At 54.4% G+C, this 23,982-nt stretch overlaps 1 protein-coding gene across 1 annotated transcript in view; it reads left to right on the top strand.

Annotated features, from left to right (window-relative positions):
- The window catches only part of TP53I11 (tumor protein p53 inducible protein 11), a 456,279-nt gene that overhangs the window by 390,422 nt on the left and 41,875 nt on the right, over positions 1 to 23,982 (top strand). The gene's annotated exons all lie outside the window — the stretch shown is intronic.

Here is a 23,982-nt window from a genome sequence, read left to right as displayed (position 1 = left end):
GGCTGTGGCAGCGTCCACACCCGGAGGAGGGGCTGGTCTGTGTATGGGTGGACACAAGAACCTCAGCCGTGCATGGAGAGACTTTGCAGAAACGAAGGGAAATCATTGCGGCCGTGGACCAGAGTGCGGGATGGCAGGTCAGATTGGAGCCTGGAAGGGTCTGGAGTGAGGGGCACAGAGAGATGGCTCAGTCCACTAAGACGGAAGGGCATTTTCTCAAGGAAAGAAGAGGTTGTTTGGTCCAGCCCCTCATCCTCCGTCCTGCCCGACCCAAGTTTCTCCAAAAGGCAGTGATGGAGGAAAGGCACATTGGTAGGAAAAAAATGCATAATCTTGTGCATTCTCACAATGATTACAGTGCAGGGCCCTGAAATACGTGGATCTAAATTTAGCCAAAAAAGTCCGAAATTGCAGTCAAGCCCCCTCCTAGCTCAAACTCTGACAGGATAAGAAGGCAGAGGATGCTGTGGAGGGCTGATTACAGGTAACTCAGTCTAGTTACAGCCGTTTCTCAGCCCAGCTCCATTACACTCTAAGAAATATCTGAGCTAATGGTCTCTCAGTGGAACCTCCAAACAGCAAAACAGGTTTAGACTTTCTAGGAAATAAATAAAACCAAAAATATAAGTCGTGCTTTAATCTTACTTGTTCTTTTATGCACACTTGGAAAAATATGATAAAATTAAACACTAGACAAGAGAATAAATAGGAAAATCCGACTCATAATTAAGAGAAAACACAAATTGTGGAAGCAGACATGTCCACATTAGACATGTTATTAGAATTAGCAAAAAAACAAAAAACAAAAAAAAACAGACCTTAAGTACACATATAAATATAGGAACAAATTTATAGGGAAAAAATAGAATAGATGAAGAGATGGTATTTTTCAGAATATCAATGGAAATTGTAAAAAATAAACAAATGGCAGTTCTGGAAATAAAAATTAAAGCATCAGAACCAAAAAACTTGTTGGATGGAGTAAGCGGTAGATTTGACCCAGCAGAAGAAAAGATCAGTAAACGTGAAGACAGGTCAAAATAAATTCAGACTGAAGCACGGAGGGAAAAAAAGACTGAACAAGATGAAGAGATGGGGCCTCAGTGATGTGTGGTCTGTCAGGCCGTTTGCAGACATAAAAGTGGAATCTGAGAAGGAAAAGAGAACGCAGTATAAACACAAAGAAAACCACAACTAGGCGTATGAGAGTAACACTGAGAAAACCAATGATAAAGAAAAGTATCTTAAAGCATCCAAAAAAAGAGAAAACGTGCATTATGTGCAGACGCACAATAATAAGAATGACGGCTGAGTCTCTACTGGAAACAGTGCAGGTTACTGAACAATGGAATGCGTCTTTAAACTGTTGAAAGAAAGCAGAATTATCAGCTTAGAATTCTGTGTCCAATGAAATAATCTTTCAAAAATAAAAGTAAGATAAAAGTCTTTTTCAAATAAACAAAAACAGAGAATTCATCACCATCCAATTCACACCATAAGAAATGCTAAAAGATGTTCAGGCTGAACCAGAAAAGATACCAGATAGAAATCCAGATATACAGGAATGAAGAGAGAGCGCTGCGAAAGTGGAATATGTGAGGTCAATATAAAAGACAATTCTTTTCTCTTTTCTTCTTTAAAAAACAATTTATCAGGGGGCCGGCCCCATGGCCGAGTGGTTAAGTTCACGCGCTCTGCTGCAGGCGGCCCAGTGTTTCGTTGGTTCAAGTCCTGGGCACGGACATGGCACTGCTCATCAAGCCACGCTGAGGCAGCGTCCCACATGCCACAGCTAGAAGGACCCACAACGAAGAACATATAACTATGTACTGGGGGGCTTTGGGGAGAAAAAGGAAAAACATAAAATCTTTATAAAAAAAAGCAATTGATCATACATTGCAGGTGAGAATGCAAAAAGTTAAACATAACTTTATTATGCAGCAGAGCAATTCTACTCCTAGGTATTACCCAAGAGAGATGAAAACATATCCACACGAAGATTTTTACAGGAACGTTCATAGAGCATTATTCATAATGTCCAAAAAGTGGAAACGAGCCAAATGCCCATCAAGTGGTGATCAGAGAAACAGAAAGTGTGCTCTATTCATGTGTGAAATATTATTCAGCAATAAAGAGGAAAAGCTAACGATACAAGCTCCAACGTGGATGAACCTCAAAACCATTATGCTATGTGAACGAAGGTGGATGCAAAAGACTACATGTTGTATGAGTCCATTTATGTGAAATTTCCAGAAAAAGAAAAGCTAGAGACAGGTAAAGTGGATTAGTGGTTGCCTAAGGCTGGCAGGGAGGGCAATGGGGAGTGGCTGAAATGGGTACAAGCGATCTTTTGGGGGTGACGGAAATTTTGTAAAATTGTATTGTGGCCATGGTCGCACCACTCTGTAGATTTACTAAAAATCATTGAATTGTACACTTTGAATGCCTGGGTTTTATGCTATGTAAAGCAAACCTCAATAAAGCTGTTAAAAATTGACAATTATGGGGCTGACCCAGTGGCGTAGCAATTAAGTTCGCACGCTCTGCTTCAGTGGCCCGGGGTTCACTGGTTGGGATCCCGGGTGTGGACCTATGCGCCACTCATCAAGCCATGGTGTGGCAGGTGTCCCACATATAAAGTAGAGGAAGATGGGCACGGATGTGAGCTCAGGGCCAGTCTTCCTCAGCAAAAAGAGGAGGATTGGCAGCAGTTAGCTCAGGGCTAATCTTCCTCAAAAAAAAAATTGCAATTACATTAAATAAATGGGCTTAACACTCCAATTAAAAGCAGACATTTTCAGGACATATAAAAAAAGCGATAAAGATTTTTACAGGAATGTTCACAGCACATTATTCATAATGTCCAAAAAGTGGAAGCAATCCAAATGCAATTTTCCCAGTAAAAGACTGGGAAATGATCCGCTATGCAACCACAAGCATAAGAAAGCTGATGTGTCCGTGTTAAGACCTGACAAAATAGAATATAAGTAGAGAAATATTAGCAGGGCATTTCTTAATGACAAAAAGGCCAGTTATCAAACGTCATAACCCTAGATACGGTTGAACCTAGTAACCGAGCTTCCAGATGCGTGAAGCAGAAATGGACAGAACTAGAGGAAGAAACAGAAAAAAAAACCACATGGTTGTCGGGAATTTAGCCCTTCTCTGCCAGGAACTGAGACAATAAATCAGTAAGATTACAGAAGAGGTAAGCTAATCGATATTCGTAGATCATTACACGCAAAACCTGCAGAATACACATTTTTTTCTAGCGCATGTGGAAATTCACCAACCATAGACCGTGTGCTGGGCCAAAAAAGAAGTCTCAAGAAGCATCAAAGGGTTGTAATGACTTCTCATCGAGTGAAACATACACTTGCTTTATGACCCGGCAGCTGTTCTTCGAGGCGCCCGAGAGAAACGAAAACACATCCACAGAGTCGGATATAAGGACGTTCATAGCATCTTCATCCCCAGTTACCCTCCAGTGTAAACAACCCACTATCCACAGAAGAACGGATAAACCAACGGGAGTGTATTTATATAACAAACACTGCTCAACAGCAACGAGAGACAGACTAAGACACACACAACAGCACAGATAAACCCGGAAACGTTAGAGACACGGAAGGCGACACACAGCCCGAGTCCCTTCATGTGAGTTTCACGGCCACTTTGTAGCGATAGATATTACAGAAGTGGTGGCCTCCTGGGGAGGGGCGGTGGCAGGAACTGACTGGGACGGGGACGGGATCTGTCTGGAGTACAAGAATGTTCTATATCTTAATTGGGGTGCGGGTTACGTGGAGGAAGGTTGTGTATATTATTTGTCAAAACCCTTTTCGTCATACATTAAAATAGTTGGTGCATTTCACTGTAGCTAAAATATACCTTGATTTTTACAAAATAAGTATAAAAATAAAACCCTTGAGCATCATTAGGACCAGCACAGATCCAACTGATCTGCGTGCATTAGGTCATGAAAGTTTCACACATCCTACAAAAGGGGGAAAGTGAGACACCAAGAAGTTGTGTAAATTGCCCCAGGTCACACAACTCGCTCACGGCACCCAGTGACAAAGGCCGTCCTTGTAACCCAGTGCTCGAATACCCTTATGGGGTCGCCTTGGTTATTAACAATCTACGAGGCAGGAATCATTAGCCCCATTGCGCAAAAGAGACTGAGGCTCAGAGAGGCTGGGCGACTTCTCCCAGGAAGTGGCAGACTCAGGCTTTGAACCCAGGTCTCTGTGACTTCCAAGCCCAGCGTCTCAAGAGTCCTGTGTTCAGTCACTCCCCTGCCCGGTGCTGGGGGGCAGTGTGACCCACAGGCAGCCTCCCACACACAGCCAGGTGAGCTAGACGTCGACACCTGTTTCTTTGGGGGACGCGCCAATGTCTGGCCAGGACTTCACCCCGTACCACCTCCACCTCCACCCAGACGGCCATACACGCTCTTTGGCGTTTGGGTGGGTGATTTCAGTGACTATGGTGAATTTTAGGGCAGATGAGTTTGGGATTTCCTGATTTCTCACCAATTCACTCCTTCTACAAATCTTTGTAAGCGCCAACCGTGTGCTGGAGCCGGGATGCAGCAATGAACAGAATCACGGAGCTTGCTTCCTGCCAGGATGAGATGGACTATAACAGGTAAATAGATATCATTTCTGATGCCGTGATGAAAATAAAGTAGAGGAAGGAGAGAGAGTGGCAGACCGGCGGTCAGGGCCGGCCTCTCTTAGGAGGTGACAATTGGTGGCGTGACGCGCAGGAAGCCAGGGAGCGAGCTGTGGGGGTATCCGGGGGGAGGGACCTCAGAAGCTGAAGCCGGTGAGAGGGGGTGGGGGTGTGGGGGGTGCCATTCCTGCGGAAAAGGTCCCAGCCAAGTTCGCTCGAGGTCTCCAAGACAATGAGGGGAAAAGGAAGACGCCACCTCCAGCCAGACCAAAATTAGGTCCCAGCTGAGGAAGAACCAGGCCAGGCTTTCTGCAAGGGGAGTGCAGAGGCTTCCCTCCCTCGGGGCCCTGAGCACTTCTGGACAAGAGCAAGCCCAGGCTTCCTCGCTCGCCTCCCCACCCACCTGCAGGCACAGAGCCCTGGAGAGCCTTCAGACGCCGAGCAGGCGTTGTGATCTCACGATGTTCTTGGACACACACCTCGCTAAATCCCCACCGTAACCTGGAGGCAGGGGTTGCAGTTTATGATTAAGGAAACCGAAATCAAGCTCACAGCGGGAAGGTGGCAGAAAAGGAGCTTGAGCCCAGATCTATGAGAATCCAGGTTCCTTCTATTCCGTGGGGCTGAGAAGGCCAAGAGCTTTAGAAGCAATTACTCAGGCTGCAGGGTGAAAAGGTCAGGATATCCCGAGCCTTCAGCACATGTTGACTGGATGGATGGGTGGATGGATGGATGGATAGACGGAAGAATGGATGGATGGATGGAGGAAGGTAGAGACAGATGAATGGACAGATGGATGAATGATGACAGAAACAAAAAGGCAAGCAGACCCTTTTCTATATCTTACGTGCATATGTTTTTCAAAAAATATATTTCCGGGCTGGCTTGATGGGGTAGTGGCTAAGTTCATGTGCTCTGCTTCGGTGGCCCAGGATTTGGAACCCTGGGCACGCACCTACATATGACTCATCAAGCCATGCTGTGGTGGCCTCCCACATACAAAATAGAGGAAGACGGGCACAGATGTTAGCTCAGGGATAATCTTCCTCAAGCAAAAAGAGGGAGATTGGCAACAGATGTTAACTGAGGGCCAATCTCCCTCAGCAAAAAAAAAAAAAAAAAAAAGTATTTCCCTTTCTGAGCTTCAGAGTCTCCATCCAGAAAATCAGAGGGCTGGCCTTGCTCGGTTGTTTTCAAACATTTGATTTGGTAATGAAATTCTGTCTTCAAATGTTACCTGATGGGGAAAGTTTGGCATGATAAAACAGGAATTGCTGGGGGCCAGCCCTGTAGCTGAGTGGTTAAGTTCACACACTCCTCTTTGGTGTCCCATGATTTGCTGGTTTGGATCCTGAGCACAGACCTACGCATCACTCACCAAGCCCTGCTGTGGCGGCGTCCCCTATAGTAGAACTAGAATGACCTACAACTAGGATATACAACTACGTACTGGGGCTTCAGGGAGAAAAAAAGAGAGAGGGAGATTGGCAACAGATGTTAGCTCAGGGCCAATCTTCCTCACCAAAAAAAGAACTTCTTAAAAAAAAAAAAGAGGAATTGTTTGGGATGAGATAGGGGAAAGAGGTGGGCAGAGTACCAGAAGCTCTGCCCGGGACCTCACCTTCATTGTCTGTGGGAACTCCAGAGACACCTTTGCAAAACCAAGGAAGGCCTTGGACTAAGGCGATCCAGAACATTCTGTTTCAGGAATCAAGGACAGCCATACTGGGGAGAGGTGGCAGATCCCTAGCCTTTCCTGCCTACAACAAACGTCACTGCCCCGTGGGTCGGCAAGAGCCCGCCTACAAAAAGCAGGCCCGGGGAGCCCAGCAATGTCTGCTGCCAGCTCTCCCGTGGGTGTGTGGGCGGAGGAGTTGAGCACTCTCTTCAGTCTTGCCGCGTTGCCCCCTTAACCCAGGAGCCACAAGAGGAGCGAGGAATTCTGGGCGACCTCTGCCACCTACCGTGTCCCGTTTGTGGATCAGACCACGGGGTGGGGGCTGGCTCATGTGGCCGAGCTCACTCCCTGGGCGATGGGTTTCTTTGGGCTCCCCCAGAAGGTGAGTCCCCCCAGACCGGGCAGAACACCCATTTGGCTTGTCTGGGGATGCAGAGCCCCAGGCAGGGCGGGAGCTGCTGGAGCACCGTAGCTGGGTGGGGGTGGCCACTCTGTGTGCTGGCTTGGACCTGGCACCAGGGGACCACACTCTTGGTTGGGTTCCAGTTCCATAAAACTGGAGGAGTCCACACAGGCAGGACTCCCATTGAGTTCTTGGGAGATGAATGTTGGAGTTTCTCTGCTGTAAACATTCTGTTGGGGGCCCCGGGCTGCGTGCTCAGATGTGTGGAGTCAGCGACACCCGGGCTGGGGTCCAACTCTGCCTTTACTGCCCAGATGACCGTCAGCAAGGGATCTGTCTTCTCTGCTCCTGAGGGCAGAGCGGGGAATGCCTGGGGCTGTCTAGCCTGGTTCTGCCCTATTGACTCAGAACGGAGTAGTAACCCGCGCAGGCCTGTCTACCTCCCAGCCTCACCTGACATCTCGCTCTTCCCTCTTCCCAAGACTTTCACACTTGAGCTTTCCTCTGAGCTCTCTTGTCCCTTTCCTCTGTCTGTCTTCGTGGGGTGTGTCTTCATTTCCCTGCAGGGAACCCCGGCGGCTGTAACAGATGGACTGCAACCATCCAGGGCTTAAGGTAACAGCAGCTTGTTTACTGTTCTCACAGCAGGACAAAGTGGGCGTTCCTGCCCTGCGGGTGGCTCTCTTCCATCCAGACTCGAGGATCCAGCCTCCTTCCGCCCGTGGCTCTGCCATCCATCCCGTCAGCATCTGCATCCTGATCGAGGAGGAGAGACTGGAGAAGACGCATCTGCGTCTTAACAGCCGTGGCCCAGCAATGGCACATCCAACTTCCACTCACATTCCACCAGGCGGATCTCATCGCCCACCCACACCGGCAAGGAGGCGGTGGGCTGGAAGACATGGTGTCTTTCCAATGACAAGTGTACACCCGGAAGGGGAGCGTGAGTTCTAGAGACAACCAGCCATCTCCACCACACCCAGCTAGCGTCACCTCATCCTTCAGGCGTCAAGTTCGATGTGGCTTCCTCAGGAATCCTACCCTGCATCTCCAGGTCCGGGATTCGGTGTCCCTCCTATGCGCTTCCAGCACCCCTGCCTTCCCTGTACCACATTGCACTGCCTGCTTGTCCGTCTCTGGAAATGGGCCATAAGCACCTTGAGGTCAAATGACATGTTTACCTGTGCACTTCCAGGGGCCAGCCTGGTGCCTGGCACATATGGGCACAATAAATTATTGGGTGGATGGAAGGTTGGATGAATCGTCAGATGGATGGACAAATGCTTGGATGGATAGATGGATGGATGGATGGATGGACAAATAGATGGATGGACAAATGTGTGGACAGATAGATGGATGGATGGATGGATAGTCAGATAGATAGCTGCTTAGATGGGCAAATGCATGGATGGATAAATGGATGCATGGACAGAGGGAAGGATGGATGGATGGACGGATGGATGGATGGATGGATGGATAGACAGCCATATAGAAGGAAGGACAGACAAATCTTCCCCACACAAGCCTTCAAGCTTCCCCATGCCTCAGCTGCTTCTGGGTTCTCTGAAAGCTGGCAGTGGACTGGAGCATTCCTGGCTGTACGTTATTACGACAGTACTGTGCAAACTCTGCTGCTGAGGAGCCCCCTGCCCAGGCAGAAGGCCATTTTCTTTCTGCCCCGTTGGCCCTGACAGCCCCATGTGGGGCAGCCACCCCTGGGTCTCAGCCTGGAACCCGCTACACCACACAGGCTGGCTCCAGCGAGACCAGCCCGGGAGCACCTGCTCTCCCTGCTCTTTCTCTGTGGGAGCTCCATGAACCCCACCATGTCACCCCTTCTTCCGTTATCCCCAAGAAACTTGTTTTCCCTCCTGGCTCAGCCAGATGTCCCCAGTGCTGTCACAGACTCACTCTTGGGAAGAAACAGCACCTCTTTTCCTTTGCAAGCCCTGTGTAGGGGACTAAACACCCCGAGGAGGGGAGGGGGCAGGACTGTACTGGACGGTGAGATGGTCCTGGGGGCAGTGGCCAGTGCAGACACATGGCTCTCAGACCAGGAGCTGGGAAGAACGGACGTCGACGGACGTCAGAGTCTCGGGAGCTCTCTTGTCTTTCCAAGTCCGTGAAACACCTAGGAGGGCGCGTGTTGAGAGAGCATCGTTCATCCAGAGCCCGTCCAGAGCTAGGACTCAGAGGGTCTGGGAATGGGCCTGCCGGGGTCCCAAGGACCCATGGGAAAGGACAGAGCCTGGGGCAAGCTTGCTCTGTGAGGCTCAGACGACCCTGGGGGAGCCACATAGTGGTTATTTCCCTGTCCTCTTCCTGGAGACTTGGGTGTTTTTGAAAATCCAGCGAGTCTCGGGGACGTTGGAGGAAGAGTCTGAGGGTCACCCTGGTGCTAAAGAGGGTCGGACAGCAGCTGTCACCCACGGGAGTCAAAGAGAGGAGGAGCGCCACAGCCATCACGGCAGCTAAGGTTTTATAGAGCACGTCCGGTCCGAGCTCTTCACTGGACTAGCCGCCTTAATGCTCACAAGTGCCCTGTGAGGCAGGCGCCAGCGCCGTCCCCATCGTACAGCTGAGGAAACTGAGGCAGGGAGATTTAACAACTCATCCAAGCTAGTAAGTGGCGCGGCTAGGACTTTGTCCCACATGGTCCCATCCCCAGGGGACAGGTGAGGCTCAGCCCCGTCCAGCATTTGGCCCAGTTGCCCCTCCCCCACCAGGTCTTCCTTCCAATAACAGCGTTGGAAGCTTTGGTTATGTTTTATTAATGGAAATGGTTTTTCTTTCAGAGCTTTGTGACATCCTTTTTTTTTTTTATTATTGAGGTATAATTTATACATAATAAAATGCACAGATCTTAAAGTACCGGTCGATAACTTTTAACAAATGCACACACTGGAGTCATCAACACTGAAATCAAGATACAGAACATTTTTCATCTCCCCTGTGCTGCCAATCAACCCCCCAGCCCCAGGAGCTAATGCTGTTCATGTGGCCTGTTCTGAAACTGGATGTAAATGGAATCATACGGTCCACCTGTCTGCGCCGCCCCCTACCCCGGCCATTCTTAGAGTCTGGCTCACACTGAGCTGTCAGGAAGTGAGCACACACTCGGTGTGCCCCTGATCCCTGCCCCCCTGCCATTGCCAGCGGTCACAGCAGACATCACTCATCCATTACCACACAGGCTCCCGCTGAGCCCGTATGCAGCCCCGGCGGCCCTCATATCGAGGACTGTGATGCAGAGAACCCCTATCAACCGATTGCAGCCGGCGTGGGAGTTGAAATTCACTTGCCAGCCCAAGATTAAAGCCGATCTTCATCTTTCAGGGGAAGCTGCACTTTCTTTAAACTTCTTATTTTGAAGTAAAGTAAGACTTGCAGGAAGTCGCAAGATTAATAGAGTTCCCGCCCTTCGTCCACCTTCCCCAATGATAGCATCTCACACGGTCACCGTAGATGATCAAAATCAGGAAACGGACATCGATACGAATCTGTTACCCAAACTACAGATCTTGTTCAGATTTGACCGGTGTTAACACGCCATCTGGAGAGGAAACTGGAGTTCTGTGAGATGTTATCGCACATGTAGACAAAGGGACCCCTTATGCTCCACTGTGATGGTCACCCCCCCGCCCAGAAGATGCCCCATTCCTCTGAGTCTCGCCTGCCAGTTCCTCACTGTCTCCATGACTGTAGCTATAGAGTAAAAGAACCCCATTCGAACAGGGATTCAAACCTTGAGCCAAAAGGAGGAAGTTGTGACAGTGAAATTTGGTGAAACCTGGACTTGAGGCTCGACTTTGGGTGACCTCGGGCAAGTCGCTGCCCAGCTCGGTCTTACTTTTTAATTCATAGAGTGGCGACCGTAATAGTAACCGTTATGTTGACTAGCTGAAACGAGGGCTCCAGGAAGTTATAAACAGCACGTTCTCGGGCCTCTGGAGTGTGATCGCGGTGTTCGCGTTGAGGTTTTGAGGGGGTCTGAGAAATGTCCCATCCTCCTCGAGTTCCGAACAACCGAGAAACAAGACAGAAATGTTACCGCTCTTACTGGTAAAGCTGATGCTGGAAGATGGTGCTTGTCTCCCTGGGGAAATGAGCTCCTTAGCGCTGAAGCCCGGACTTGGGCAGCGCCAGCCGCTCGCAGGCGCTCTGAGCACCATCCCGCCTGGCACGGCCTGGGCCACGGGCTCAGCGCTGAGATGGGGGCAGGTGGGTGGCTCTGCGGTCTTAAGGGGTGGTGGAGCTGACGAGGGTTGCTGATGGATTGGGTTGGGTGGTGAGAGACAGGAGAGAAACCAGGATGGCTCCTGCGTCTATGGCCTGGGGGGTTGGGGGGATGTGGTACCATTTACAGCGATGGGAAAAGTGGGGGCTGGAGCAGGAAGGGAGGAAACCAATTCAGCCACAAACCGAATGATGGGCCACAGATGGGCACTGACCCCGATTAGGTTGACCTCTAACCTTGGACCCCAAGTCCTGTCCCTCTTGGTATCCATGAACTTGTGCCTTTGATGAACAAGGTCCACAGATGAGTGTCAGCTAGACGGGGTGGGATCCTGGGAGCACCATTCAATGAGCACTTCTGGAAGGTCAGCCATCACGTGGGCTTCACTCTGCCCAGGCCTGCGTGGCCCCCACATTCTCAATGCAGAGGGCACCTACAGGACTCGCAGTCTACCAGGACCCCTGGCGGGCCCTGGGACCACAAACAGGACACTGGTCTTGCCCTCTGGGAGGGGACAGCCTAGTGGGAGAGGCTGCAGGTATCTCGTCCTCTGAGAGGCCCGGTGGCTCAGACACAGGCCTCACGACTCGCCATCCAATGCTCTTCCCACTCCATCCTCCTCCCATTTGGAACAATCCCCTTTCCGCCCAGGACGGCCCACTCTCCAGGTGCTGTCCCCTCCCACATCAGAGGGGACCATTGTGATGACAGTCCCCGGGGCCCTTGTGATGCTGACTGTGCTCTTAGGATATGAGATGTCGCCCTGCTCTCTGCTTCATTCCTTGCAAACTGTCCCAAGGTCACCCTGGAGCTTCACGCCAGGTCACACACAGACCGCGTTTGGGAAAATATTGTTCTCTCCCTGCCGGCAGCCCAGGGAGTGCTGGAGGCTGGGGTGGGTGGGGCCGGCCTGGAAGGGGGCTCCCCACGCTGTACTGAACTCAGCCCCCTGGGGCGGGGGGTGCATCCTGGACATGAATAGCCAGGGGCAGAGGCCCTGTCCCCACAGGAGGATCCGGCTCACCCCGCCTTCAACGAGTCCCACATGCGACAGTGGCGGGGGGGTGGCCTCGTGAACCACAGTCGGAAAGACAACCACGCGAAACCAGAGAACCACCTGGAGGAGCGCTGAGGGCAGAGAAAACGGATCCAAGTTCAACACGCACCTCGTTCTGTCTCCCGTGTGCTGGGAGCACGTCCAGCCAGGGCTCCGACGGGGAAATCGCACCAAGGGGCCAGCAGCCAGTAACCGCCAGCGCAACTGGCTTTTCCTTGGCCCATAAGCCAATTAACGATTCACTTATTTACGCCTGTCCACCGTGAATAAAATAATGCCATCTACTGAGCGTCTGCTCCGGGCACCGTGCTAAGTGCCACTTACGCTCCAGCTCACTGCTTCCCTCTCGACCCTGAGGCCTTTCTGATCCCCCTGTTACTGAAATGAACTTAGAGAAGCTCGGCAGATAACCCGAGGTCCCCAGCACAGAAGGGAGGCCGAGCCCTGAGCGAGGTTCCCCACGCAAAACCCACGCCGTCTTAATCCTGTCACTTCCTGGCGTGTTTTGGTCTCAGGTAAGGTAAGGTCTCCTTGTCATCGCTTCGTTATCATTTATGTCCAAAATTTTCCTGGCTACGCGCTAGCAATTGCTTTTCCAAATGAGCTTGACGTCCCCTCAGCTGCATCCCCTGGAACCCCGTTATGTTTATTAGTTACGTGAGGGAGAATTGAGATCTTTCCATCTGGGGCTTCCTTTCTAGAACGTGTGACTCTATTTATGCAGACATTCTTATTTTCCTGCATAAAGTGTCAATAGAGTTCTCTCACCAGCCCTGCGCTGCTCCTTGTAAGCAAATTCCTAAGCTGTTTTTCAGCTTTTCATTGCTATTATGAGTAGATTCTTTTTCGAATAACACTTCGAAATTAAGTAGCGTGACCAGATGGGAAAACAAGTCATTTTTGCCTAATTCTTGTATCTAGTTCTTTTACCAAACTGTTGGATCTGGGCTGTTCATCGCCACCCTAGCAGAGCTGTTCGGATTTTTCAGGGTAGAAAATCATATCGTCGGCAAATTATCATCTTTGCCTTCCTTTTCAATGGTTATCATCTGTGTTTTCTTGTCCTTGTGGCCCCTGGCGCGATTCTCTCCTGTACTGAGACTGGGGCCATGTCACGGCGAGGCAGGAGCCCCACACCATTGTACATATCACTTGCATTTCATATCTTGCATCATTTGACCTTCACAGTAGCCACATGGTCAATCAATAACCATGTGCCCACACCTCTTAGGTGCCAGGTCACACGAGACCTATGTTTCTGTCTCCACGCGGTGCACAGTCCAGAGTGAACTCAGGAAGTAAACAAGTACACTAATTAATTAAACACTGACAAGCAAAAAACATAGACCAGGAAAAGTATAAGGAACCATCACCTCCATTTTACAGATGAGGAATCAAGACCCAGGATGGGGAAGGGATTGGAACAAGGTCACACAGCAGATAGGTGGCCAGGCTGAGATGGAGACCCTTTTTGGTGTCACGAGGCTGGGGCAACTCTGCAGCTTTCTGTACCCTGTGAACGTGACCCTCCCTGGGCCCAGAGGGCCCGCTGTCTTCCAGGCAGCACGGGCCCAGCTGGCCAAGGGCCGAGGACAGAGCCCTCTGACCTTCCTCGACAGGCGGCCCGGGTGATGAGCGTGGCTGTCGGCAGGGCTTCCAGGAAGCCCAGCCACCAGGCTGCAAACCTTGAACCCAGAACCGCTGCCACCCGGCAGGCACTGCCCGCCTGCAGGATTCGCCAGGCTGCTGTGTCCCACTTCCCGTCCTCGCAGGCCGTGCCCTGGAGAGTGAGGTCTGGCTGCGGGATGTGACTTGGTCCTGGGACATGTGGCTTCAGGCCCAGCTGAGAACCGAGGCCAACGCCAGGCCTTCTAAAGTGGAAGCAAGCACGGCCATTGGAAACGAGGCCACGTTGGCTGCAGTTGCCCGGTGACTCCACGGTGGCTCGGACGATGGTGCCTGGGATCAGAGCCTTCCGTGGCTCCACCTAGAAAGCAATCTTAAAGCCCCGCTCTGCAGGCCTCTTCCGTCTGGCCCAGCCCAGCCCGCCCTGAGCTGTCTCCACAGATGGTGTCACTCCCCGTTCTCCATTCGCTTCCGAAACTCGCTCCCTCCGAGGTTGCCCCTCTGTTCCCTCCACCACGACCTGTGGCCCATTCCCCCCCAGCCCCCTGCCCTCATCCTTTCTCTCCATGACCAAACCGTCCCCATCCCGCGTACCCCAGCCCAGGGTCTGGTCCGTCAAGCCTCACCCGCCAACCCCTCCTGGATGCCACCTTCTTCCTCTGAACACCGGGTCACACAGACAGGTGTCCTGATTAGGCAAGTTAGTGGACCTTTCTGAGCCTCACTTTCTCCATCTGCAAAATGGGGACGCTGGTCCAGCTCCCTCAGAGAATCAGAGGCTCAGAGAACGGGATCACGACAGCGGCCGACACTCGGGCATCCCCTGCGGGGTGCCCAGCGTTGTCAGAAGTGCTGTGCAAAGGTTGGCGCTCTTGTTACTCCCAGTCGACGAAGAGAGAAGCAAGACACAAGGATGTGAAGGAGCAGGCTCAGGCTGATGCAGCAGCCAGCGGGGATGGTGCAAGGCAGCCTGGCTGCCCCTCCTTGCCCTCCATCACTGTGCGATGAGCGTGTCTGGTGGGTGTGGTGAGTGTGTGTGCGTGCCTGTGTGTGGGTGTGAGGACGCTCACAGCACAAGACCTGGCGCCCAGCGGGTTATCCCTCTGGGAGCATCTGATCTCCATGGCCCCTTATCTCTGCCCCTCTGACTTGGCCCTTCCGCTTCGTCTCATAACTCTGCTGCTCATAGCTCACCCCCTCCACCCCCCACCCCCTCGCCGGACTGTGAGCTCCCGGAGGGCGGGGCCTGGCTCCCACCTGGGTATGAACCGAAGCGCCTAACCCAGGGGCCCTGACACCGTCCGGCCCCCGGCGACTCCTCTGTGCCGTCCTTGAGCAGGCACATCTTGCTGCTTCCCAGGGAGGACCCTGCTCGGCCCCGGCCCAGGGCCCCGCAGGCAGGAGGGCCTCTGCAGCACATGCTCCCCCCTCATTGTTAAAGTTCAGGTCTCGCTCCAACGTCACCTCCTCAGCGAGGCCCTCCCCGGCTGCTCATCCTCAAATGGCCCACTTCTCAGCGCCCTGTTTTATTTCCTTCGTAGAACGTGTTGCCATCGGAAACAGTCCGATTACGTCTCTCTGTTTGTTGGTGTCCCTCCCACTGGTGTCTCAGCCCCATGAGGAGGGGGCCTTGTCCCCAGGGTGGTTTAGAGCAGAGCTTTGTCAACTGTGACGTGCTCACGAATCACCCGGGAATCTTCTGAAATGCAGGTTCCGATGGAGTAGGACCAGGTCGGGGCCTGAGAATCTGCATTTCTAACAAGCACGGGTGATGCTGCCCCGGCCGAGCCCCGTGCTCTGGGCAGCTGGGTCCTCGCATTGCGGGTCTCCACCCCGAGGCCTTGGAAGCTGTGGGGATGGGCCCGGAGGCGTGCGTTTTCACGGGTGAGTCTGATGCATGTTCAGGTGTGCAGACCTCTGATCGGGAGCGGAGTTAAGGGAACCAGCCCCGGAGCCAGGGCTGCCTCGCTTCGAGTCCTGAGGTGATTCGCTCCCCTGAGCCTCTGTTTTCCGGCTGTGTGATGGGTGACCTGACCGTTTGAAGGCAGTGAGTTCATGCGTGTCAGCCATTTGCCACCACCCCGGCGCTTTGTCCAACGAGTGATCAGGCGTCAGCCAGAAGTTGTCAACGAGTGGGCGTGCGAGTGGGAACTGAAGGTCGTGCCAGGCCGGGTGTGACCTTCCGGGCCAGCTGTCTGCCTGGCTGACCAGGATCCCCGTTTGCCCTGACTCCCGCGCTCCAGCGAGAGGACAGGAGCACTGAGCCGCAGAGGCTCCAAGCTGCAGCTGGCTTCTCAGCACCCGCTGGATGGATCGGCCACGCAGGAACAGAGGCCCTGGGCCGCCAGCGGTGACCCCTCGCTGATGCTCCAGGGACGCTGGCTTGGGGGTTTCCTGGGTACCGGGGAGGACGAGAGGTGGCTCTGTCACCAGCCCAGATGGATGACACTCACTGTTTATTGTGCTCTTTCCCAGGCGACCTCCTGGGAGTGTGTCGGCCTGTGAGTGGGGCCTTATCATCCCCATTCTGCAGACAAGGAAGCCAAGGCTCAGGAGAGCTCCAGAAGGATCTGCGAACAAAGCTACCGGAACCTGGATGACGGGGAGGCTGGGACGGCTGGGTGCGACCCAGAGGAAGGAAGGGAGGGACGCCAGCCCTAGGGTCCCCATCCTTAATCCTTTGACCCCTGCAGGCTCGGGGAGGCCCCCCAAACAAACTCAGAGTCCCAACGTCTTGTCACGTAGCACAGGGCCACAGGCCTGGCCCCTGACAACCGGCTGAGGGCCAAGAGGAGTCAGACAGTGACATGTCTACTCAGGCAGAAGGCGAGCCAGGTTCTAAGAGGCGTCGTGACCTTGTCTATGCCCCGGATCCCCCCGGCCGCCTGGGGAAGCCTACAGACCCCCTTTTTCAGAAAAATTGTTTTTTAAATTCATAAAATAAAATACAGAATATTACAAAGGAAACCAATTATGTGAAAATACGATTATCAAAGTAAATTGAAAAATTGTGATATGGTGATATACTGGCCTTGTTATGGATTCATTAAAAGGCAAGATCTGAGTGTAGGTTTAAAAACTCCAGTGACTTCAAGATACTGATGAGCACAGAGGCTGGCCCCATGGCTGAGTCGTTAAGTTCATGTGCTCCGCGTCAGCAGCCCAGGGTTTGGGGGTTTAGATCCTGGGCGCAGACCCAGCACTGCTCATGAGGTTGTGCTATGGGAGCGTCCCACATAGAAGAACTAGAATGACCTACAACTGGGATACACAACGGTATACTGCGGCTTTGAGGAGATAAAAAAGTAAGACGAAGACTGGCAACAGATGTTAGCTCAGGGCCAATCTTCCTCACCAAAAAAAAAAAAAAAAGGTGTAAGGATTAGGAAATTCTTCCTTAAAATGTAATATGAAAATACCTATGATTCCTGTTGGCATGGAAGTCACAAAGGCTGCTCATCACTGTGGTTTGTGGCCTACACGCACTTGAAAGAAATGCAAAATTCAAAGAATAAAGATGCAATTTTTTTCCCCATTCAAATCCTGGACCTGAGTGGAGAGCTCAGTCAAGGAGGCTGGAGCCGCAGCCTGCAGGGGGCCGGGTGGGCGGAGCCCAGGTCCAGGTGGAGGGAGACAAAGCTTTGTCAAATCCCTCTGCCTTTCACTGTCCCCTCTCCGCATCTCCCAGGCTGACCGCTGATGCTCAAGCCCGTTCCTCTCCTGTCTTCTCATCCTAGTCTTAGCAGCCTTTGGAAAGGTTTGCTTGCAGAGAAGGCTCATGGGAGAGTCTGCTCTGGTGTCCATTCCCAGAGTTCACATCCCCTGGATCGGCACAGGCTGCCTTGTCCCCAGTGCCGGGGCCAAGGGTGCATGGTGAGATGGGCGGGGCTGGGAAGAGCCTGCCACCTCGCTGCCCGCTGAGCCCATCTTTGCTGACAAGTTCTTGCTATTTTCAGGACTTTCCTGCTCTTGATCTCTTTTCATTCCACTACCCTCCTGTGAGTCCCGCCATCTCCATTTTACAGGCGAGGCTCAGAGAGGTGGCGAGTCTGCCCAAGGTCACACAGCCAGGAAATGGAAGTTGCCACTAGGGCCAGCCACTGTCCTTTGCTTGGGACCCCTGCTGCTCAGAGAAGTAGAAAGCAGGTCTCGGGACCCTACAGTCGTGGCTGGCCGGCTGGGAGGCGGGAATTCGTATTTTGTATCTGGTTTCTTTCTTTCATCCACGCATCCACCCACCTGACAAATGTATACCAGACACTGTGCTAAGTAAGCCCAAGAAATGCAGCACAAGCAGACACACTCTGGCCTCCCTGGAGCTTACAGTGTGGGAGTGGGGCGAAAGATGCTAATCTAATAATGACACAAATAAGTGGCAGCGGTAACAAAGCCAAGAGCTCCGGGGCAGAGACGCGCGGCTGGGAGAGCGTCCGCTGGGCTTTGACAAAGGTGAGCGGGGGCCTTCCAGAAGGGAGACGGGAAGGACCTGCAGGAGACAAGAAGCGGGAGCTGTAGCAAACGAGGGATGGCCGTGCAGAGAGGGGCTGGCTACGCAGACTCTGGGGTCAGGCCGGGATCCAGATTCCTGGGCATCGCTGACCAGCTGCACAAACCTGATAAGCCCCTCACCCTTTGAGCTTTGATTTCCTGAAAATCAGGATTATAATAAGAAGGCCTGCTTCAAGGAGCGTCTTGAAGATTTAATGAGACGAGTGCGTAAGACTCTCAGCTTTGTGCCTGGCCCCACGGACGCTCCGATTCCGCGCTTGAGCTCTTCCCGAGTGTGGACAAACCGGGAAAAGCTCTTTGCGGGAAGGTCTGGCCACCGCCGGAACTGAAGGGGTTTGTGGAAAGCTTGACTGGGTGGCCCAGTGGTGCCTCAACCTCGGGTGTGCGTTAGGACTCGGGGGGCCCAGGGCACACCCCACTCCAATTAAAAACCAGGGTCTCGAGGGCCCGTCCAGGCATCGGCAGGTGTCCCGCGTGGTTCCAGCGTCCAGCCAGGGCCGAGAGCCGCTGTCCCAGAGGGCAGCTTCGTCAGCGTCGGAGCAGCCAGGGGGAGTTCCCGGGGCAGGTGGTGACGGGGGCCTCCGAGGATGACAGGACTTAGATACACAGTGAAGACCCGGGAGGGAACTCCAGATCTGGGGAGGAGGTTGAACAAACCCTCGGAGCCCGGGGTGGAGCATGGCCTTTGGGAAACCGGTGAATAAAGGAGGCTGGACCGGCTGCGAAGGAAGCTCGAGCGGCGGGGGGCTGGGCACCGACCCGGGGTCAGCGGCTGGGGAGGCTTGGGGGCTGAGAGAAGCCTTTGGCCTGGTTGGGTTGGAAACGTAGCTTGCCGGCAGATGGGTTTGGAAAAATTCTCATCTTCGGGGCTTTCTTGGAAGGAGCAGGGGTGTCATCTTACACGTCAGTTTCCATTGCGGGGAGCAGCTGTTTGGAGCGCTGTGTTAAGAAGGATGCTGAGCCTGCATCGAGAGTGGCAATTGGTTAACAATGGTGGCCAAGGGTGTCGGGGCCAGGATGGCAGCACATTTCCCCGGCAATCCGCATCCTGGCCGGGTGGGGCTGCAGGGGGCAGCTAGGGTAGAGAGTAGGAATTGGTCTTCAATTTTCTTCTCTGGTGCTTTCCCAGAAGATGCTTCAAGAAAGAGGACCTTTCCCACCCCTTCCCAATTCAGAAACCAGACCAGAGAAGGGATCTGAGTCTGTGCTGGGTAAAGCACAAGGCAGGAAAAAGTATGGTGAGAAAAAGTGGAGGGGTAGCTTAGAGATTTCCAAGATCCCTTCTAGCGTTGGTATTCAGTGGAGAGGAACTCCCCAAAATGCCTTTGAGAGGTCGTGAGATTCCCGTCACTAGAGGCATTCAAGGGAAAAAGCTGAAGACCAGGGGAGTGGACGGCAGAGGGCCCACATCTCAAACAAGGGCTGGTGGAGAGGCTGCTCTGACGGGTTCTCAGCGTGGTGACTCTGGGATACAGCCAGCCCTGCCAGGAGGCTGGAAAATGGCTTGATCCAGAAGGTAGGAGCAAGGACTACGCAGGGCTGGTCTGTGCCTCCGAAGTCCAGAGGCCAGAGGGAGAGGATTGAGAGCCAAGGAGAGCTTGTGGAGCCCATAGCCTGAAAAATGTTGACCACACACCGAGATCGCTTGCCTGGCCGAGGCCGACGACTCAGCGATGACCTCGTGGCCTCCGCGTTTCCTTCCTCTGCACCAGCTGTTGCTCTGGAGCTATTTGGGGCCTGGGCTGGTCTCCCAGGGGCCCGCCTCCTGGACCAGAGACTGTAGGCATAAGTCCTCTCTCTCCTCTGCTGTTCCAACAAGCACATCCTGGAGCCGCCGGCTCTGCTGGGGGCAGGAAGTGGGTGGGAGTGATGGGCTGGGCTCTGCAGGAAAAGTCTCTGTGGGTCCCTGCCCATCTCGCCCCTCTGGCCCCAGCCTGGGTCCCCCCAGTGGGACAGCAGGTGGGGAGTGGTCTGGGGAAACTGTGGACCCTGAAATGCGGTGTCAAAGCCGTGGCCCCCTGCGGCCAACAACTTGAAAATCACACAGGCTTCATGGCGATTCTTGGGTCAAATCCTAGCAAGTGACTTCTCCCTCCGTCCCCTCATCTTCTCCTCTGTGGGACGAGGACAATGATCCTGTGGCCAGGCTGAGAGGGGTGACAGCAGGGAATGTGGCTAGGACAGAGCCTGGGGGCTCCTTCCCCCTCAGGGAATCTCCTTGACCCTCAGTCTCTTCCTTTGTTGAATGTGGAGAATAATCTGTGCAGGGCAGGCCCAGCAAAGAACGACTCAGCATCCCGAGGGGCCGCAGTGCGGGTTCAGGAGCACGGTCTCTGGGTTCCCCATCCTGGACGACCTTGGACTAGTCACTCCGCCTCTCTGTGCCTCCGTTCCTCCCCCGGTTGGTAAGAACGTGTGAGTGAGTACAGGTGAGGCGCTCAGAAGGATGCCCAGTGCCCAGCATGCGGGGGGCTTGTCAGCACCTGGCACATTGCGAGTGCTCAGGAAACCAAGGCGGCTTGATTACTGGAGCTCCAGCTCCCATCGTGAGGAAGGTCCCCTCCTTATACCTCCACAGCCCTGAGGCTTCGGCCTTCGAGGCCCAGGGTCCCAGCAGACTGGCAGCCGTGCTTAGGCCCGTCGGATGGAGTCGACTTGCTGAGGGGGCAGGACCTCCATGCTCCCTCCACCTTCTAGGGGCCTTTTCCTGCCTCCGCTCTTGCCCCGAACACACCCCTTCTGTTCTCTTCTCTCCCCACCCAAGGGCCCATCCTCTAGCTCCCTGATTTGCCTGCCCCCCGCTGGTAGCTGCCCCGCGGGGACCTGGTACAGCTGGCCGATGCTGCGTGGGTGTGCTATGCTTCCCGAGCTGCCGAGAGCACGAGGCTGTCGCTGAGGGGCTGCCATCCTGGGGACCCCTCGGGGGAGCTGTCTGCTCTCCCCAGAGCACAGTCTGATGTGGCAGCCCACTCAGGTGTCAGGGCCCGTGGTGGCCCACCAATGCCCGCCTGCCGCCATGGCTGCGTGTGTCTGAGCTCAGCATTCCTGTGCAAGTGGAAAAAGCAGCTTCAGCATCTCGGTCTGACGCCACTGGTGCTGGAAACGGCAGCTCCGGGGCCTGGGCCTTTCATTGTCCTGGCTGAACCAGCCCGGAGTGCAGAGCCCATTTCCCCCGTCCCTGGGGCTCAAAGGCCCGGGACACGCAGGGAGCCCAGAGCTGGACCGAAGCTGGGAAGGGGCCCCTTCGGCCTTCTGCCCTCTCAGCAGCGAGCCCGGCCTCGACCTCCCTCCCGCGAGGCAGAAGCCCCTCCTTGCCTCCTTGCACCCAGGAACCAGCGGGCACCGGGCCAGCCTGAGGGGGCCAGGCTGATCCACTTTCCAGCAAAACTGAACCAGGTGAGGATTTGGGTCTGAACCCAAATTACCTCCTTTCTTAAATAAAACCAGCCTTGAAAACAAGGGGGCACACTTCCAAACGTGCCCACATGGCGCGCAGCCAAGCCCGGTTGCCATTGGCGCTTGGGGGATGCTGACGATGTTGCCGGTCCTGGCTCAGCGCTGCGCTGGGCTCCAGGGCGAAGCCACACGGCCCCATCTGGAGACCATCGCCCAAAGGGGCCCCGGGACCATGGAGGCTCAGGCGCCGTGTCGGGGTACCCGACGCCAGGGTACACAGACACACAGCAACATTGCTGCCGAGAGTGGGACCTCGCACCGCGTGTCTCCTGGCCCCGACACGGACCCCTCTGGTGCTGCTGTTTGGCTGGCTGCCCCATAACGTGCGAGCCTGCTGTTTCTTTCCCTCTCTTCCTCGGGCAGCAGCCCCAGCCACCTGCCTCAGTCTCCCCCCTGGATCCTGCCGCGCCACGTACCCCTGCTTCCCTCCTCCTCACACCCTCACATCCCCTTGTGTCACCGTCTGTGACTTGACTGTCCCCGCGGGTCCCCCACTGCCACCAACACACCACCCTCCTCCCCCACCAAGAGCCCAGCCAGGTGCGGTCCCCGAAGGGAACCCGGTGACTTCAGATTTCTCCGTCTGGTTTCAAATTCCAAGACGCTCGGCTTTATCAAGAGCTGCGGTGCCCGTGTGCTTCAGCTCCAGCACAAGCCTTTGAGGCCCGGCCTGTAGGGAGATTAAATGGGAGAGTGTGGAGCTGGGGCATGTTCCACCCCCACAGGCCGGGCCCCCAGCCGCTGTCAGGGCACCGGGGAGGGAGGTGGCCTCGCACTGTGCGCTGCTGGAGAGCGGAGGGGGCGCCGGGACGGGAATTGGGAATCACACAGCATTCTTCAGCCACGAGGATGTCAAAGCGTGTGTGTGTGTGTGTGTGAGTGTGAGGGTGTGCACATGTGTGACCGAGAGGCGAGGGGAACAGCGAGGCCCGTGGCACAGTGCTCGGAGCCCCTCCAGCTCAGCCCCAGCTCCCCTGGGGTCTCCCTCGGCTGCTCTCCGTCGCTGCCGCCCCCGGGCTGGCCTCCAGAGGCCACTGCGGTCAACGCGGGCCCTCTGGCCTGGCCTGATCCCTTTCCCTTCGGCCCCCAGCTGAGCAGAGACTGGCTGTGGTTTCCGGAACCGTTCTGCAGGGAGAACAAGGTGAAAGCCCGTTCGTGTCATGCTGGCTCTGCGCCCTGCCATTGTTTCTTAGCCAGGTTTCTGGCTCCAAGAGACACTGAGGAGGCGGTGAAGACATTGGCACCTCCGGTTCTCCACCCTCAGACCCCACAAGACACCCCGAGGCCCCTCCCAGGCGCACGCGTCCTTCAGGGCTCTCTGCGGACTAACGCTCAGCTGTGTCCATGACATCGGGCAGCGGGCGGGAGCTTCCACGCACTGAATTCTTCCCCCAAGTGGACGCCGCAACCGGAGCGTCATATCCCCGTAACAGTTCGTGACAGAGGCCCAGGAAGGTCAAGTTCCTCATCTGAGGTCGCAGAGCAGGAAGTCGCAGCCCCAGTTCTGGAAGGTACTCTGTGCCGGGTGCAAAGCTAATCCACGTTACACATGTGACGTCACCGGACCCTCCTGAAACAGCAGCGAAGGTTAGGAGCTAAGAGCTGATGATAGTGGCCCCATTTTACAGAAGAGCAAACTGAGGCCAGGGAAGGGACCCACGGCCGGGGAGCGGATGACAGACGCCCTCCCTTCATCCTCCCAGGCTGCCCCAGGAGAGGACGGGCCAGCAGCAGCTCCTAACCTTCCGGGGACCTCGCTCAGTGCCTCCAGGCAAGTCAAGGCTTCACACGTGTCCAGGTCAATCCGGGCAGGAGGCAGGGTCTCAGCTCCGCCCGCAGCCCCTCGAGCCACGGTTCCTTCTGTGGGATGCGGCTGGAGCAGGAATTTGGGGTGCCGGGGTCCCAGTAAACCTCCCACCCCAGCCCCTGAGTCCTCCTGCCCCGGCACACACCTGGCCGCAGCTCAGCTCCTCGGCCACCTCTGGGGTCACCAGGCAGCCCTCCCTCCTGGTTCTGAGTCCCCAGCCCCGGCCCTCCCACGCCCCACCTGTGTGACCTCAGAGACCTTTACTCACCTCTCTGAGCTTGTTTATCCCCGAAGATGCAACTAATAGTAGGACTCTACCCAAAAAGATGTCATGAGACTTTCTCCCCTCTGCCCCCTTTTCTTTTCATTTTCTGTGTATACTATTTACCTAGTACTTACTTTGTGCCAGGCACTGTTGGAAGCACTTTTATTCCTAACTTAATCCCTATAACAACCCAAGAGGGAGGCACTGTAATTATCTTATATTATAGATGAAGACTCTGAGGCACAGAGAGGTTAAGTAACTTATCCA

This window comes from Equus asinus, chromosome 17 (assembly GCF_041296235.1).
Source record: "Equus asinus isolate D_3611 breed Donkey chromosome 17, EquAss-T2T_v2, whole genome shotgun sequence".
Classification (NCBI taxonomy): Eukaryota; Metazoa; Chordata; class Mammalia; order Perissodactyla; family Equidae; genus Equus; species Equus asinus.
Note: the sequence above shows the minus strand (reverse complement) of the source record. Positions and strands in the feature narration are given on the sequence as shown.